Genomic DNA, 16,125 nt, shown 5'->3' with positions numbered 1-16,125 from the left:
GGTACATTTGATGTTTTAAGTGAGTTATTTTAATGTAGATAAATATGTATGTACATGTGTATATTTATAAATTTCACTCAGGGAGCAGATTTTATGTTACATACAACCAGGAGTGACAGTGTTCTTCCTGTTTGGAGATTGGTATTTGATATAGGTTATGAGTTGTTGTAGAAAGTCAAGAGAATCTGAAGGTATGCACCGCAGACCCAAAATGAGGAGCCCTAGGGAAAAGACTGATTAGTCTGGGAAATGAGGAAGAGGAATTAGGAATTAGGATTTCAAAAGGCAGGTGCAATACTTTCGGTGTGAAGGCGAATGCACTTTTTTACATATGGGCTACAGAGGTTTTAATCATGGATCACAATCCAGAGGTACTCCGAGGAGTGTAGCAGTAATATCTGCTTCAGTGTGGAAATTGAATAGATACACCCCATATTTCATGCAGGTATTTAGGAGAATGGTTTGAAATTGTATTCCCCTTTGAGGAAAAAAACTCAAAGAAATTCACCTCTGCACTTTTCTTATTTTACTTATTTTTATTTAATTTATGTTTAATATTGATTTATAACAACATATACACAATTGATTACATATTTCTTAACATTTCCAGTACTAGCAGTTTAGAGTTATTTCTGTTGTAGCACATTTCCTCCCATGCACCCATAACTGCCAGGAATAATATGTATTGTCTTAAATAGTGTATGCCCCTATATAGATTGTCTGCTATAAATTCTAGTTTTTCTTAATGACTAAACATCAGCTTGACATGTGACTTGATTAATGTGGTATTTAGGCATGCTTTAAGTTTATTTAATTTCAAAAATGGATCATGGCAAAGAGCTTTAAATTAAGAGATTTTACCAGAATTAACAGATTACCTTAGAGGTAGGAATTTCTGTAATGGCCCATGGTGTCAGATACAGCTCTGCTAATTATAAATGACCTTACTTCAGCGTATGGCAATTGCCTATCTGGATCACAATCCCAATTCTAGATGTAAATGTTCTAATGGGGTATTTTTCCAAAGATGAAACGTGTTTTTAATAGTTTACATAGAGATCTCTTGATGCAGGGATTCTGCACAAATACACAGATCTATGCGCAGGAATATGGGACCTCGGTGTATAGGGGCTAAGTCTTCCCACCACCTTAGTGCCCACAAACGCAGGACCGACTAAAAGATCTTTCAGGAATCGCGGTAACAAGACACACCTTTTTGCGCACTCTTTAATACATGTCCATAATAAGAACTGCCCGAAATACGTATATAGTTTAAAATGTTTATTTTAACTATTGTGCTCTAAAACACAGTATACGAGTCACCACCAGCAGCAAAAATGCACAAACCCTAACACAGTTAGCATTGCAGCAAGGCCATATATCATGAAGGGAGATGTCATCGTATAAAGACAGTGGATGAAGGACTATAAGGCCTAACCATCCTCCCCTTGATAAGAAGAAGCTTTAATATATAATAGAAGATCTCTGGGCTTCGTCAGCAGACCTCATACCTTAGTGCCTAGATGGTATATCTACATCATAGGAACTGCATGGCTCTTCTCCCTGGAAAGGTCCCTCTCCAAGTGTCTGTTACCTAAACATGCATCCCCATAATATCAAAGTTCGAGTTTCCAGCAGCAGCAGCTGTATTAGCATGTTTTGTCTAGGTGCTAGGGACTGACCAGAACAGAATAACAAGGGACATTGTTTATTGACCTTGCTCACAGTGTTCAGACTAAACTCCAGGAACAGGCAGAGAACGAACCAAGCAGACGGTTATCATGTGAAAGGCATAAACATAGTCTTGCAAAAATAAACCCATGTAGTAACGCATGCAGAAGCAGCATCATGGTTGCTAGGCTCATGCTAACTTAGCGATGTCGACAATGTCCCTATCGGCCACGTGACACTCTAAAAAGAAACATATTGGTCTAACAATTGCAACCAAATTAGGACATGGGGTGGCGGACTCGTGGAGTTTCACTTTGCAGAAATTCCGCGGAGTTACAGACAAACTCTGTGAGAGTCTGCAGAGCTCCGCAAGCGGGCGGAATTGGGCATGATGATGGGAGCTTGTTCTGTGCAGTAAATTAAAAGTGCATGGTACCACGCAGCGCACCAGAGAGCGCTGCTTCTGTCTGACACTCGAGTAGATTTTGTACTCGAGTGGCAGCCTTCTCAACACAAATGTTCACGACCTGCGTGATCATCCGCTTTGAAAAATCTTGCCAGGAGGTGTATTAAAACCCTAAAGTTGCGCTTGGGGATGCAAATTCTCACTTGCAAACTAACAGTTGGTGAGCCATGCATGAGAAAAAACTCTGCCATGTGGTGTTTGGTGGAGTTGTGCCAGAACTACGTGTTCCAAGCGGAATGCAGAGTGGGCAAAACTCCATGAACTCCATCGGCGGAGTGGGTATTCACCCACCTATAATTAGGGCACCGTATGTAAAAAGCTGAGTCAAATAACCACTAAATATGCTATCAAACTTCTGGAGTACATTTCTGTTACATTTCTTAATGCAACACTTGTCACTGATCAAAAAAACAATCCTGGGGCCCAGTATATAAAATTTCCATTTGCAAAAAGAGGTTGCTAATTGCGTACCCACTTTTTGTGAATGGAAAGCAATTTTGAGAACCTACTTATGCACTGGTAGTTCTGTTCAAGTAATTCTGAAACATAGTGGATGGCAATCCCACATACCTCACCAATATTCATGAGATAGGTCGCAAACTGTGACTCGCTACCATTGGCTGCCATTACAGGGTTAGTGGCCTCGTGGGGTCACCAGACCATCATGTCTTTGATTGTATCTTAAATAAAGTTGCATTTTGTTTTTAATGTGCAGCCTGTTTTCAATAGAAGAAACAGGGCTGCATTTAAAACGAAGCATTGTTGTTTGTTTGTTTCTTTGAGAGTTGGCAATGGTCAAACTCCCCAACTAGCTTTTTAACATTCACGAAGGAGATTCGTTTCCATTTGTGAATGGGTTAATACCTCCTTCGAGGTGCTGGTAAAATTTTAATGTTATGCTACAGAGATTTCGGTCGCAAAACATTGATATATACCTTAACAAATCTCTGTTTGGAATGGACACCCTAAATACGCCCTTTCCAAATAGCGGTTCGTTATGGCTTTCTAGACACATTTAGCAATTCGGAAACAATTTGCCGAGTCAGAAAATGGGTTTTGTACATAACAAAATGTCAGGCTTGGCGATTGCAAAATGGCTTTGAGCCACAGGCCCCTACTTCCCTATCAATGATTATGTCCAAAGTAATTTTTGCCAACTTTTCCGAGTATGTATCCATTTGGGTGCCCCTGTCTTCACAATTTAGAGTGGTCACATATCGTAATTTTAGCTTTAGTGATTTTGACCTTCAGTTATTTGACCTGGGCATAAATAGGAAACTAGTGCTCCTATCAAATGCTGGAATCCTATTGCAGCCTTTTCCATAAACAGATCACTAGCATTATACAGATCACCTATTGACAGAAATATGTTAAATAACATTTATACTAAGCATGGGCGGAAAATCTGTTCCGCTCGCGGATTTTGCGGATTTTCGGTAAATTCGCAATCACCGAAAATCCGCAAATTCACACGCAGCGGATTTTTTTTTCTTGGTGATACAATTTTGCGGCGTGCGGCGTTCACTTACCGTCATTCAGCGTTTGCCGAGTTATTTTTCTCGATATTTTGCGAGTGCTGCGCCATTTTGGATCTTGCTGCGGGATCCCGCGGGAGTTTGGCGACGCATCGCGAGAGTTCGCAATTGCGACATGTAGGTGCGGCCGGCAGCAACAATCTCGCACTCGCGAAATTACAAAATTTGCAATTCTGCACAAGAAATCCACTAGCAAGCAGCATAGACCTTCTGAAAATGATGATTTTTATCAGAATAACTCCTCAGGTTGACATTTGCCTGCACTTTTTTGGATTTGAGGCCTTTTGGCTTTCTTTGGATCACTTTTGGATTAGAAATCAACTTTCACAAGTAAGTTTGTTTGGAGCATTACAGTTGCTGTTCTGCAGAAAAACGAGTTTTGCAAAACTGAAAGCACTCAGCAGGTGCAAAGGTTCACTCATCATTAGTAACCATTCCCTGTAGTACTTCCTGAGGGGCCCCTCCAGAGTTCAGTTGCCTATGTTTGTTTGGGGCATTACAGTTGCTGTTCTGCAGAAAAATGACTTTTTCAAAACTGAAAGCACTCAGCAGGTGCAAAAGTTCAAACTCATCATTAGTAATAGTAACCATTCCCTGTAGTGCTTCCTGACTGGGGCCCCTCCAGAGTTCAGTTGCTAGTTGCAACAATTCTATGACCCTGCTCTGACCTTCACAGCAGGCTCATAGAATAGCTACAAGTAGGCCACAAAGGTCCTGGAAAAAAAATTGCACTGCAACAGAAAGCAAATTACAGATAAGGAAGCAGGTGCCAGACTGGAATTTTAAAACAGTGACACATTAATAAATCAATCCCAAATTAATTCATGTCAGTTGAAGCAGGGCATGTGTGCTTGCTTTTCCCCCCCATAATCTACAGTGATGATGAACCAGAGGGTGGCATTGATGTACCAGAGGGTGGCATGGGTGAAACAGAGGGTGGCAGTGGTGAAACAGAGGGTGCTGGGAACCTGTGATGATGAACCAGACGTAGACCGTTGCGAGCCGACAAGTAAGTTCGGAATTGCGAACTGGTACAAAACCATCGCGAACTGGAAGAAACCCTTGCGAATACAAAAAAAATCCGCAAATTCGCGAGAATTCGTGAATTTTGCAGATTGCAAGTTTGCAAATTCGCAAATTCACGAACGCCAGATTCGCAAAATTCGCCCATGCTTAATTTGTACTAACATTAAAATGAATTGTATTTCTACCACGTACACCACAAGGGATTGTCCATAATGCAGCTAATCCTCTGGAGTATTCCTAGGTGACCATGAGTATGGTATTCAGTCTCCATTGTATACTCATTGTAATTATCTAAATGCTTCCAAATATGTAAATCTTCCAAATCATAAATCATCAGTGCAAAGACTTAGTTATTTTCTGTAAATCAGGCCCGCTGTGACACCATGTCCGCAAGGTCACATTTAAACCAGTTGGTATGGTTACGCCACTAAAAACAGAAACAAATACATTTTTATGAATCCACCTTAGATCCCAAGGAACCATCAAATTCCACACTAGTGCCAAATCTCCACTCTCTGAAATCTGACAGTAGCTTCATTCCCTTCTGAATCTAGTTTCATTTCTTGATCTCCTGCATTAGGGCTTCCACTCGAACGTTTGAACAGCTTGGTAAGCACAAGGGCTGATACTGTAGGGGCAGAGTCCAGCTACCTGTGGCGAATTTGCTGTAGGTCTTTGCAGCTTGCAATCCACTACACCAGGCCTGAACAAGCCTTAAAAAAGATTGCTCATGAAAAGTTAAATTGATTGAGCTCAAATACAGTGTTATGTGATTCAAGACCAGAATGCAGTGGGATAATGCAGAAGACCACTGCTTGATAAATGATGATCATGGTTCCTACAATGCAAGAGTGCTGCCACAGCTCCGGTAACCTGAAGGTGGTGGACAAGCAAATGCAACTGCTCCTCTGTTGTGTCGCGGGATGTTACCGCTTTACCACAAATCAGCATGCAGTGAGCTCCCTTAATTACGGTTTTAAGATGAACTCTTATGAACAAAGACCTTAAAACTGATAAAAAGAGATTGGTCAAGAAATAGGACCAAATAACGAACAAGAATGGGTAAAACATGCTGCTTAAGTTGATACACTGTTCATTTGTCGATCAAAGTTGGTTCTTTATTTATAGAAAAGATTCTGTTGATGCTTGCTACTCAGTACAGTTGGTGTGAATGTATTCTTAACTTAATAGTTCAGTGACCTTAGATGGGCAATATTCTTACAAACACACATGCTGCCCTTGAATTGTTCCAATGTCAGCTTTCTTGAAGCTACAACCAACGAGTATAGTTGCAATGGCCATGAACGCATAAGGAAGAAAAGTAAACAACCATTTGGTCACACCCTTTTTCTTTGCCGATGCAGAATATATACGAATTCAAAACCTGATTTTGTTGATGCTGAACAGCATCTGCAAACAAACAATGGCAAAGCCAGTCGATCTGGCATTGGCTGCCAGCCTTTTGGCTTCACCAATGCTGACTTTGGCTTGTCATTGCTTTTGTAATTTTATATTTTAAGTGGTTGCTGCTGGGCCCTCACCAATATGAGAAAAAGATTTTCTAAAACCCAAAATTATAGTTTGGTCTCAAAAAGCACTAATTGTCATAGTAGCTCCTGGTAAAAGAGCAGAATGCATCACTCACAGTGAAAGTAGCCTTTGGCAGGTCTGGCCTGACCAATTTGCACTTGGTGTATGCTGTATTGGGTGGACATAAAACACAAATGACACTTGAATATACTAATGGATATATAGGGCTGGCTGGAAGCCCCTATAAGTAAGCATATTTTATATATATATATATATATATATATATATATATATATATATATATATATATATATATATATATATATATATATATATATATATATATATATATATAACTAGCAGCCCGTCCCGACGTTGTCCCGGATGGCCGATGTTCAGTGTTGCCTTTACTTTTTGTTTACATTAGTAATGTGTGTTTAATTCATCCGCAGGTTTTCATTGAGCCACACCTAATTTTGCTTTGCTGTCCTTGTTGAGAGTGTTCTCATTGTGTGCGACTGTTGTTGTTTCCCAAATGTTGTAATTTGCGCCGCAAGTGTTACAGTGGTCGCTCAGATGTTTTTGCCTGAATTTGCTTGTTTGTGAAAGGGGCTTTCCTAGTTTACGTTATCGATCCCTACTAATGTCTTTTTTTTGTTTTTATCAGCGCATGTGCTGGCAGTGTTCCACTGATAACGCAGAGTGTTTGAAATTCAGAAGTGTTTGTGTAAGTTTTAAATTTTGTCCGCAGCATACGTAATTATTCGGAGCCTTGTGAGTAAAGTCTCGTTCATGTTCCGTCGATTGGCTTTCTTGTCTAAGAAATGGGCGCCTCTTTTGTTTACGTTCCTCACCCTGTGACAACGTTGTCATTTGTCAAATGGTTAAACATTTGTTATATTTTTGTATCACACCTCGTGTGTGTGTTAATCATTGTGTGTCGTGATTGGTGGGCTGTGCGAAGTAACACGAATGATAGGCGGCCCTTTTTGTAAGCCTGCCCCCTGTGGCACTGTATTATTATGGAAGGCGCGCCCTTTTTTGGATGTCATCCCACGAAGGCGTTAATGTTTGAAGGGTAACACCGACGAATGCGCAAATGTCGAGGCGAGTGATAGGCGGCCCTTTGCAAATGCGCGGGATGCACAGTTAAGTGTGTGCCTTGCACAGTGAAATCATAGAAATCCCATTTGCGCTATGCACATTGAAGTGTGTGGTGAAGTGTGTGCCTTGCACAGGGAAATCAGTGAAATCGTTTGGCATATGTTTATTGTTTGTACTTTGGGCCATGCCCCTGTAAACGCCCACATCTTTTGTTTGACACGCCCCTCTAAATGCCCACATCTTTTCTTTGGCACGCCCACGCTAACGCCCACAAGGGACTACTTTTCCACTTTTGGTGTTTTTGCTTTTTTAATGTATATGGTGTCCACATCTATAGCCTATGTCCTTCTGCTACATCTCCCCTTTCAAATGGTGTATTGGGTGTAGTGATTGGTGCAGTACTTTTTGAGTTTACCTGGCTCAAAGGTCTGTGTTCACTCTTTATAATAGTAGTATAGATTTTAATACAATCAAAAGGTTTTGGCTAACGTCATGCCTGCAAAATTGTAATGATAATTACACATGCATGCACCATCATTCATGCACACATTTGCGTGACGGAATCACCAGGCATGTGCATGCACATATTATGACACAGGAGCAATGGAGGAGCTTGTTGGATTTAAAAATTAAAAACAAATGGATGTAGGGAGATGAGGAAAGCAATGAAATAGCTGTGGCGAGAGAGGGAAGCAACATGGAGAGTGGGTAGATTTGAATGGTGGTTTAATTTAAGGGGGGAGGAAGCACACGAGGGAGAGGGCAAAACATGTGGTTCCCTAAATACATGAAGTGGAAAGACACAGCTCATCCAAAGAGACCATAGGAAGGAAGTAATGCTCTATAGATAGGCAAAGCTGTCTTTATTCGAGAGCAAAGTCGCTCTTCAACAAGAGACTGGTAAAACTATCTCTAGTTGAGACATACAAAAAAAAAAGAAGAACGCCTTTTCAGTCAGCCTCTAGGGATAGAGTTACATGAAGTAACAGAGAAAATAATTGTTCATTACACTCTGCAACAATGACATTTACCTGTTGTGTGGATTTTTTTCCTCATGCTCTGAAGTTTATATTTACATGTTTATACATCAGGATTTGAAACACGGTTTTCAGGGTGTAATACATTTCAGTACTCTCTGCTAATAGTTTCCAGACTCGACTGATTATGCTAACTATGCATCTTGTGGTGCATGGACCAATACAATTCTCCAAGTAGTTTATTATATTTGCTTTTGCCTGACTCTACAACACACATATGTTGCCAAGATATAAATCAAATTAGAAAACAAAGGCTGGTTCAAATGTTCATATATTCAGATGGTAAGAATGACTTAGCACCTTGCATACCCTCCAGGCCTCTTGTTTTGCAAATTTAAAGTGCTTGCTCCAGATTCAAGCTTTGGTTCCAGATAGCATCATAGATGGGTTTTCTGTATGGCAAACACTCTCTGCATGCTCTAACTCTGGGGCATAATACCAGACACACACTTCTACAAAGCTATGAAGGATCATTTGTTAGCCAACCATTGGTGCTCACATCCATTCCACTATCTCTCTGTGTCAAGTGATAACAAGTGTCAATAGCTGATTCGCTGAGAAAAATATACTGTACAAATGTGCACAATTTCATACTTACAGAGCAAGAACATTGTGACACTAAGGAACTTATTACGATGGCGGAACGATCACCACCACTGGCCCGGAAGTGGTGACCGCTCCACCATCGTAAAATGAAAACCCCCCGCCACAATATGATGGCGGTGGGTACCGCGGCCGAAGGAAAGTCTGCTTTTCTGCCGGTAGCAATCGTTAAGGTTGCCTGCTGGGCAGAACAGGACCACTAAAAAGGTGGCAGTGCCTAGCTGGCACCGTCCGCCATATTAGGATGCCAGCTCAAGCCAGACATTGAAAGGCTGGCAGGGATTGGTTCTGGGGCCTGTTGCGGCCCCTCTTGTGTTGGGGGGAGGTGTGGGTGCACTGGGGGGTACCCATGGTACCCCCCCACCTTTCACTGCACCAAGTGGCAGGCACAGTGTAGTGTCTGCCACGTAGTGGAGTGAAATCCACAACATGATCTTTTCCGCATCGCAGCGGTGCTGCTGCCAGCACCGTCCGCTGCAATGTTAACGGTGTGGAATCCGACCGTACCGTGGCGGGCCCATCATAATTGGATGAGCTGGACCTCCGCATGCATGGCAGTCAGACCCAATCTCCTCTACGGTGGCGGCTGAAGTAAATCCGACAGCCATCGTAATGATCTCCTAAGTATTTCATAAAACTCTTTAAGATGGTGGCACATCACTCACTTGATCCACGCTGACAACTCATTCCCATCTGAAACTCTGCTTACAGGGCTATCTGAAAGGATGTATTAATGAAACAAAAAGTAATGGTCTGTGAATCACAGACTGGGCTCCAGCAAATTGGATTGAAGCACGCTCAACAAGCAAAGGTAAACAGGGAGTCACATTTACCTTGGTGTGGCATTTGCAAGATAAAGGGCGAGTGCTGCCCACAGTGGACCAACCCATCCCTACTTCATCATCCAGGTCTTTCTGTGTGAATATCCTATGTCGAGGGAATCTATACAAATTGCTCTCAGCACAGTCCCCACAAAGGTTTATGTTTTTTAGACTCCTCTCTGAGGATGGGAAGACCAGTCAAGCCTAATTGACTGGTCATTTAAAATGTGTGCGATGAACTCGTAATTGGTTGGCAGTGGGCATCTGACCTGGCTTTAGAAATATAAATTGGATCTTCCCACCAGCTAACTGCACTTCTTTTGGGCATGTGTGCACACTGTTTCTTTGATGCATCCTGAGTATGGAGCAGACACAATGCTCACTTCCTTCTGGGTACGACTAAGGGCCTGAGTACGATGCCGTTTGGAAATCATCCAGACCAAATCAGTTTGGTAATGGTTTCTGACCGACTTGGATCGGGAGAGTCTGACCGACTGAGTACAATGCTCCAGATGCTTCCAGATACGATTCGGTCGGACTCCCATTGACTTCAAAGGGAGCCTATGTTCTGACAGAATTCCTAGGCTCTTGTTGAAGAAAGGGGTGTCTGAGAAAAATCGGGCACCCTGTGGCTGGCACCCCCTGCTGCCTGGCACACTTTGCATGGCTGGTAAGTGGTGACCCATGGGTACCCCCAGGGGTCTGATTGGGAAGACTCCGGGTACAGGACCTACAGCCTGATTCCGACTGCTGATTTGAGTCGCTCTGCAGGATTCGAAAAGGCTGTTCGAAACCAGCATTGTACATGCTCGTTTCTGAAATGAGCCCCATAGAGGTGTACGAGTCTGCTCCGTACCGCTCAGTCATTCTTAATGCTGTCGGGTTTGGATTAGGATAATCCTAACGCCTAACTCGCATCGTACTCGGTCGGGCGGAAACATTTCCGATTCGGTCGGAAAGACATGTTCCAGATCCGATTCCGACAGAGCAAAAGCTGTTACGAGGCCTTTCAAACCGCATCATACTTGGACCCTAAGTGTGAATGCCCTACTGAAGATTTTCTGGAAGGTCTTGCTGCTGATATGACTGCAACAATGCCCCCAGTCAACCCCAGCTGGCCAGAGAAGCAAACCAGTGTCTTAAAATCCATTCTACTCCTCATCATCAGAGCAGTGGCAAGCTGCTGATGAATCAAGATCAATGACAACTGATGGTATGAGCATGCATTTAACTCCTAACCGTCTTACTGGGGATGGAGGCAGGCTGTATGAGAGATTGACTGCTGCATGTGCAGGTAAGATAGGTGGAGACTCTGACTGTTGAAAACATTCCCTCATGCACCACCTTTTGTCATTTTATAGTTTGTATTACCACCTGACCTTGCCAAGTGCATTGGTCGATTGACCACTTGACTCTTCAGATTGCCAGGCTTCTTTTGGGCTTGTAGCTCTTTATCCATCTCAGCACCCAATGTACGTAAACTCCAAAGACAAATACCAAGACACTGTACCCTTCTTTTGCAGGTACCCTTGACGCTGCAGTTACCATACTGTTTGTTAATGCTACACAAATATTAGCCATTTGTGAACCTTATATTTCCATATCCGTAATGAATTGCATTGGTTCTTTGTCTCTCCGATTGAGGTGTGTTCTGAGCTTTGGGGACATTAAAACTTGGAAACCATATACTTTTACAAACATTATGACAGTATATACCTAGAGGCTGTTTATTCATTATGTCATAGTGTGGTTACCATCTGCCCTATTGGTTTCCAAGGTCAAGCTGTGGAAATATTAACCTAAACAACTGGTAGCGTTCCTGGTCCTGTAGGAGCGATGTGGGTCCATACTTTCTCTTCCGCCTATTCTCGCTATCATAGATGCGCACGATTGTGACGCCACCAGTATTTCCCCGCCCTGGTCGACGGCATCCATAATCTGGCTATTCCACCCCTGCACCAAACGCAGATCACCTAAGCCACTACTTTTGGGTATTGCATACCAAAGCTTCTCTAGGATTGTCTATATTACACGACCAACATTGCCATATGCACCAGCAAGGCACACCACGAGGAGGCATCACCACATCAGCTGCAGAGCTGTCGGACTGGCTGCTAGAGGCTGGAATTCAAACGCTTGGATATTTATAACAGGATGGTACCCTACTTCCCTATGACACACTAACAGAAATACATGACTTACCAGTCAGCCTACTGTATAACTCACTGCTTGTGGCTCTGTGTAATAAATGGGGGGACATGGCTAGGGAACACACCACACATTTGACCATCCAGTATTTTCACATCATGGGGAGGGGTAGGGCACCTCACTACATGGTTCGCTGAGTCTTTACGTTAACACACAGAAGTGACGCTAATGCCGCTGAGTCAACACTGGGAAGCAGATAGATATCACCCCTTCACTTACAAGGAATGGGCTAATGTGCTGAGCAGTCCCACCTATGTTGCTGCACGCAACGCTCGCTTCCACCTCATCCAACATTATATACTCCAAAGATCATACCTCACACCCGCAAATATAAACAGATTTTTCCACTGCCTGGATGCAGCCTGCTCTAGGTGCCAGGACACACACGCTGATCTCCTTCACATGCTGTGGGCGGGAAACAGCGTTTATAACGCTGTCAATACCACACGGGTAGGTAACAACTCGGACGTTACATGCGTTGTTACCACGCATGTCATTTCATTGCAAGTCGTTTCTACGACTTGCGCTAGATGGCGCGCAAAACCAAAGAATGTGTTGGAGTTGAAATCCAACACATTCCCTGTTGTTGCGCTAACTGGAGTAGGAATAGTAATTTATACTATTCCTAAGTTCAGCGCGCCATCTAGTGCAAGTAGTAGAAACGACTTGTGATGTAAAGCCATGCATGGTAGCAACGCGGACGATGTAACGTCCGCGTTGTAACCTACTGCATGGTAATGTATGTCGTAGTAACATCATGCATTTGCTGTGGTCCTGCCCATCTTTGCAGTCGGCACTGCTTTGGCCGCACCCTATCACATAACTGGGAGGAGTATATATTGCACCTCTACCGGAGAGGCAAATGACTGAACGTCACCTCCTGCTTCCTTGACTTGGGTATCCTGGCAGTCAAGTACCTAATAACAAAACGATGGAAGTCATCTGACCCTCCCACTTTAATGGCCTGGAGACAGTCGCTGCTGGTGTGGGCTAGGGCAGAGAGTGTGGCATTGCGCACTGAGGACACCCTGGGCCTTCGCAAAAACCCTATAGCAGCAAGCAGCATGCCACTGTGCATGACTTTCAGGGTGCACAACCAGGCGATGTGCAGGTTTCTATCCCCGGCTCCCCGGTGTGCCCAGATACTTTAGGTTCTTAATCCGCTCTGGCACGATTGAGGTCGGCGAGCAGGGAGCGACAGAAGTCCTTCCCCCAACACACCATCCCTCTCCCTAATGCTCAGACCTCATGCTCGCCTGACATATTTGCTACTACCACAAGTAGGCGCCAGTCAACAGTTCAAACTGGCCAAGGGCTTCCTGGTTTTCCTTTTTATTTCTCCATCCCTTATTCTTCCCTCTTCCCAAAACCATGTTCAGAGACCACTTGCTTTACTAACGATAGCTGTGGAGATACACTTTTAACCCATAGACGCTCAACATATATGTGATAATGAGCCATCACTTATATAGACATAAGTCAGCATCGGCATGTAATAGAGTAATTGTATACAATTGGTTTACTGTCATGTATATGACAATACGGCTTGCAATGGAATGTGGATATTCTTGTGGATATGCCTGTTCACTTTCTCAAACGCTTGCATATCTATGTGTAATAACACAAACCGTGGTCACAAAACAAAAGGAAATGGAAGTGCGGTGGGGTGGGTAAAGTTTAAAAAGGGCGTTTCGTTTATCGGTCCTTTAACTGAGTTCCCCTGTTTATTGAAATGTATGCAAATGGCTTCATCAACGAGGCATATTGTACTTAGTGCACGGACCATCCGAACCAGAAAACTGCAGTTGGTAACACCCATAGATGCACTTACTTGGAAGTCCCTTTTGATACAGTTAACTGCTCAGTTTTCAATGCTATGCACCAGCCGCGCAAGTCTTTTAATGTCATACCAATGTATAATACTTAAATTATATTGTCAACTGTGTAAATTGTATACCATGATTATAACACAAAATTCAATAAACAGATTAGAAACAAAGGCCCACATGCATCAAGCATTTCTGGAGTCGCAAACGGTGCGATTCCTTAAAATCGGCCGTTTGCGACTCCAAAAATGCATTTTGTTTTTTTTTTTTGAAAAACCTTTATTTGTAGAAAAAGTACACCGCTATTTAGCCGTACATCCCGGAGGCCAGGCAGCGTTAAGATAGCACAGAAAGTCGTGTACACAACAACACGCAGAAGCAATCAGGTTTAATTTTTTATAATGAGGAACAGCATAGGAACCTAAAGAGAGAGAAGGGCCTCAAGAGGCCACGAAAAGGAAGTGCCGGAGCACAGAAGAGTTAGAAAGAAGAAAAAGTAAGAAAAGAAGTGGCCGAGGACAGAGCAAGCATAGTGAAGGGGCACCGTGGGAGGGGGCCGGGGGCCGCACATCCAACTCAACTCAGGTATATATGTGCAGCACGAAATTACGATGGGGGGTTCTCACTTCAGGATGACCTGCCTGGAATCACGGGAAGGGTAGCATTCTATGGGGAGGGTTGGACGTCCACCTCCGGGTCAGGCGGGGGTTCACATAAATCGCCCCGATAAGAGTTCCAGGCTCCCCACACAGATCTCCACGCTCTGGGCTTGCCCCTGGCCACATACACCGTTTTCTCCCGCACCATGCACCAGTCCATATTATTCATCCAGAGGGTAAGGGACGGGGGTGCGGGCGCGCCCCATTTCTGGGCAATGTCCCTCTTGGCCACCATATTACCTAAGGTTACCCACCGAGTCTGGGCTACACTGTAGTCATTCGGACACCACACATTGAGGAGGCAACGGCGAGCCTCGGCTGGCAGGGCCACACCCGTCACCTCCTCCATCACATCATGCACACGCTTCCAGTATCGGGCCACACCAGGACACTCCCAGAGAACGTGGAGGAAGGTGGCCAGCAGACCGCAACCCCGCCGACACAGGCCATCCGTGGAAAGCCCCATATGAATGAGCCTGGGGCCGGTAACATACACCCTATGAAGGATTTTCAGCTGGACCAGACGTAGTCTCGCCGATATGGCCACCTCCCTGGGAGAAGACGCCGCCGACTGCCATTCCTCATCATCCAGTTCTATACCGTCATTCACCCAGTGCATTCGCAACCGTTCAAGCAAGTCCACCCTCACGTTGATCAGCTTCTTGTAGGTCAAGGAAATGGCACTGTCCGGCATATGGCCGTCCAGTACCCGATCCTCCAGGGGGGAAGATTCAGGGATGGCGTCACCGTCAGTGACGTGAGGGGAGAGGGCGTGACTAAGCTGGGCGTGTCGGAAAAATTCCGTCGGCGCCAGCTGGTATTCGTGTTGCATCGAGGCAAACGATTTAATGCCGCCCCGCACAATCATGTCACCCACTTTAGAAATGCCTATGGTGTCCCACCGGTCAAAACCTTTGGTCTTCCACAATTTCCCCAGCACGTCGGAATCATACAGGGGAGTAGCCAAAGTGATCTTATCCTTCCAGCCAAGGGTGTCCGTCACCGTGCGCCATACACGTACCATCGTTCTGGTTGGGCCCGTCAATCGACGGTCCAACGACCTGGAGTAGAGAGCTCTGTAGTAGTTGCCATCCCCAACCAGCCAACGATCCATAGCATAGCCCGGACTAACCGCTGGGCTGAGGTTCCGTGACGATTGTAAGTGGTGTTTTCGACTCGCACGAATATGGTCGAGTCTAGTATCTATGAACCGCAAATGACGAGTTTAGTAAGTGTGCGCAGTTTCGCTGTGCTAACTTAAACCGTTCGTTTGTTACGTGGGCTTTTCATCTGTACCCACGGGTTCCATCTTAGATACGGCATCCATTTTGTCTCTTGCCCTCAAGTAGTCAGCGAACGGACGCTGTTCGCTTCGCGACCCTGGGACTCCCGAGATATTTGCGGAAGACACATGTCCTTTGAAAGTGTCTTTATGACGAGGGGGTTGCTACTGTAAGGCAGGTGGCGCCGCTTGAGGCTCATCTTGCCGCACGGACTTATTGTCTCAGCCGTGCATCTCATTAGGCACGTCCCTTTGATGCCTGTATCTCGTGCTTCCCGGCACCTCCCCTTTTACACCCTTTCCGATCTCCCCACTGTCTCCGTCTTCCTCTGCACCTGTCTTCGTTCCTGTTTCAAT

General features: G+C 44.4%; 1 protein-coding gene across 2 annotated transcripts in view; it reads left to right on the top strand.

The window, feature by feature from the left end:
* ARHGAP42 (Rho GTPase activating protein 42) overlaps positions 1–16,125 on the top strand; it is a 664,758-nt gene that overhangs the window by 377,122 nt on the left and 271,511 nt on the right. The window lies entirely within an intron of this gene.

Source organism: Lissotriton vulgaris, chromosome 8 (assembly GCF_964263255.1).
Source record: "Lissotriton vulgaris chromosome 8, aLisVul1.2, whole genome shotgun sequence".
NCBI lineage: Eukaryota > Metazoa > Chordata > Amphibia > Caudata > Salamandridae > Lissotriton > Lissotriton vulgaris.
The sequence above is the reverse complement of the archived record's forward strand: the minus strand, read 5'-3'. Positions and strand labels throughout refer to the sequence as shown.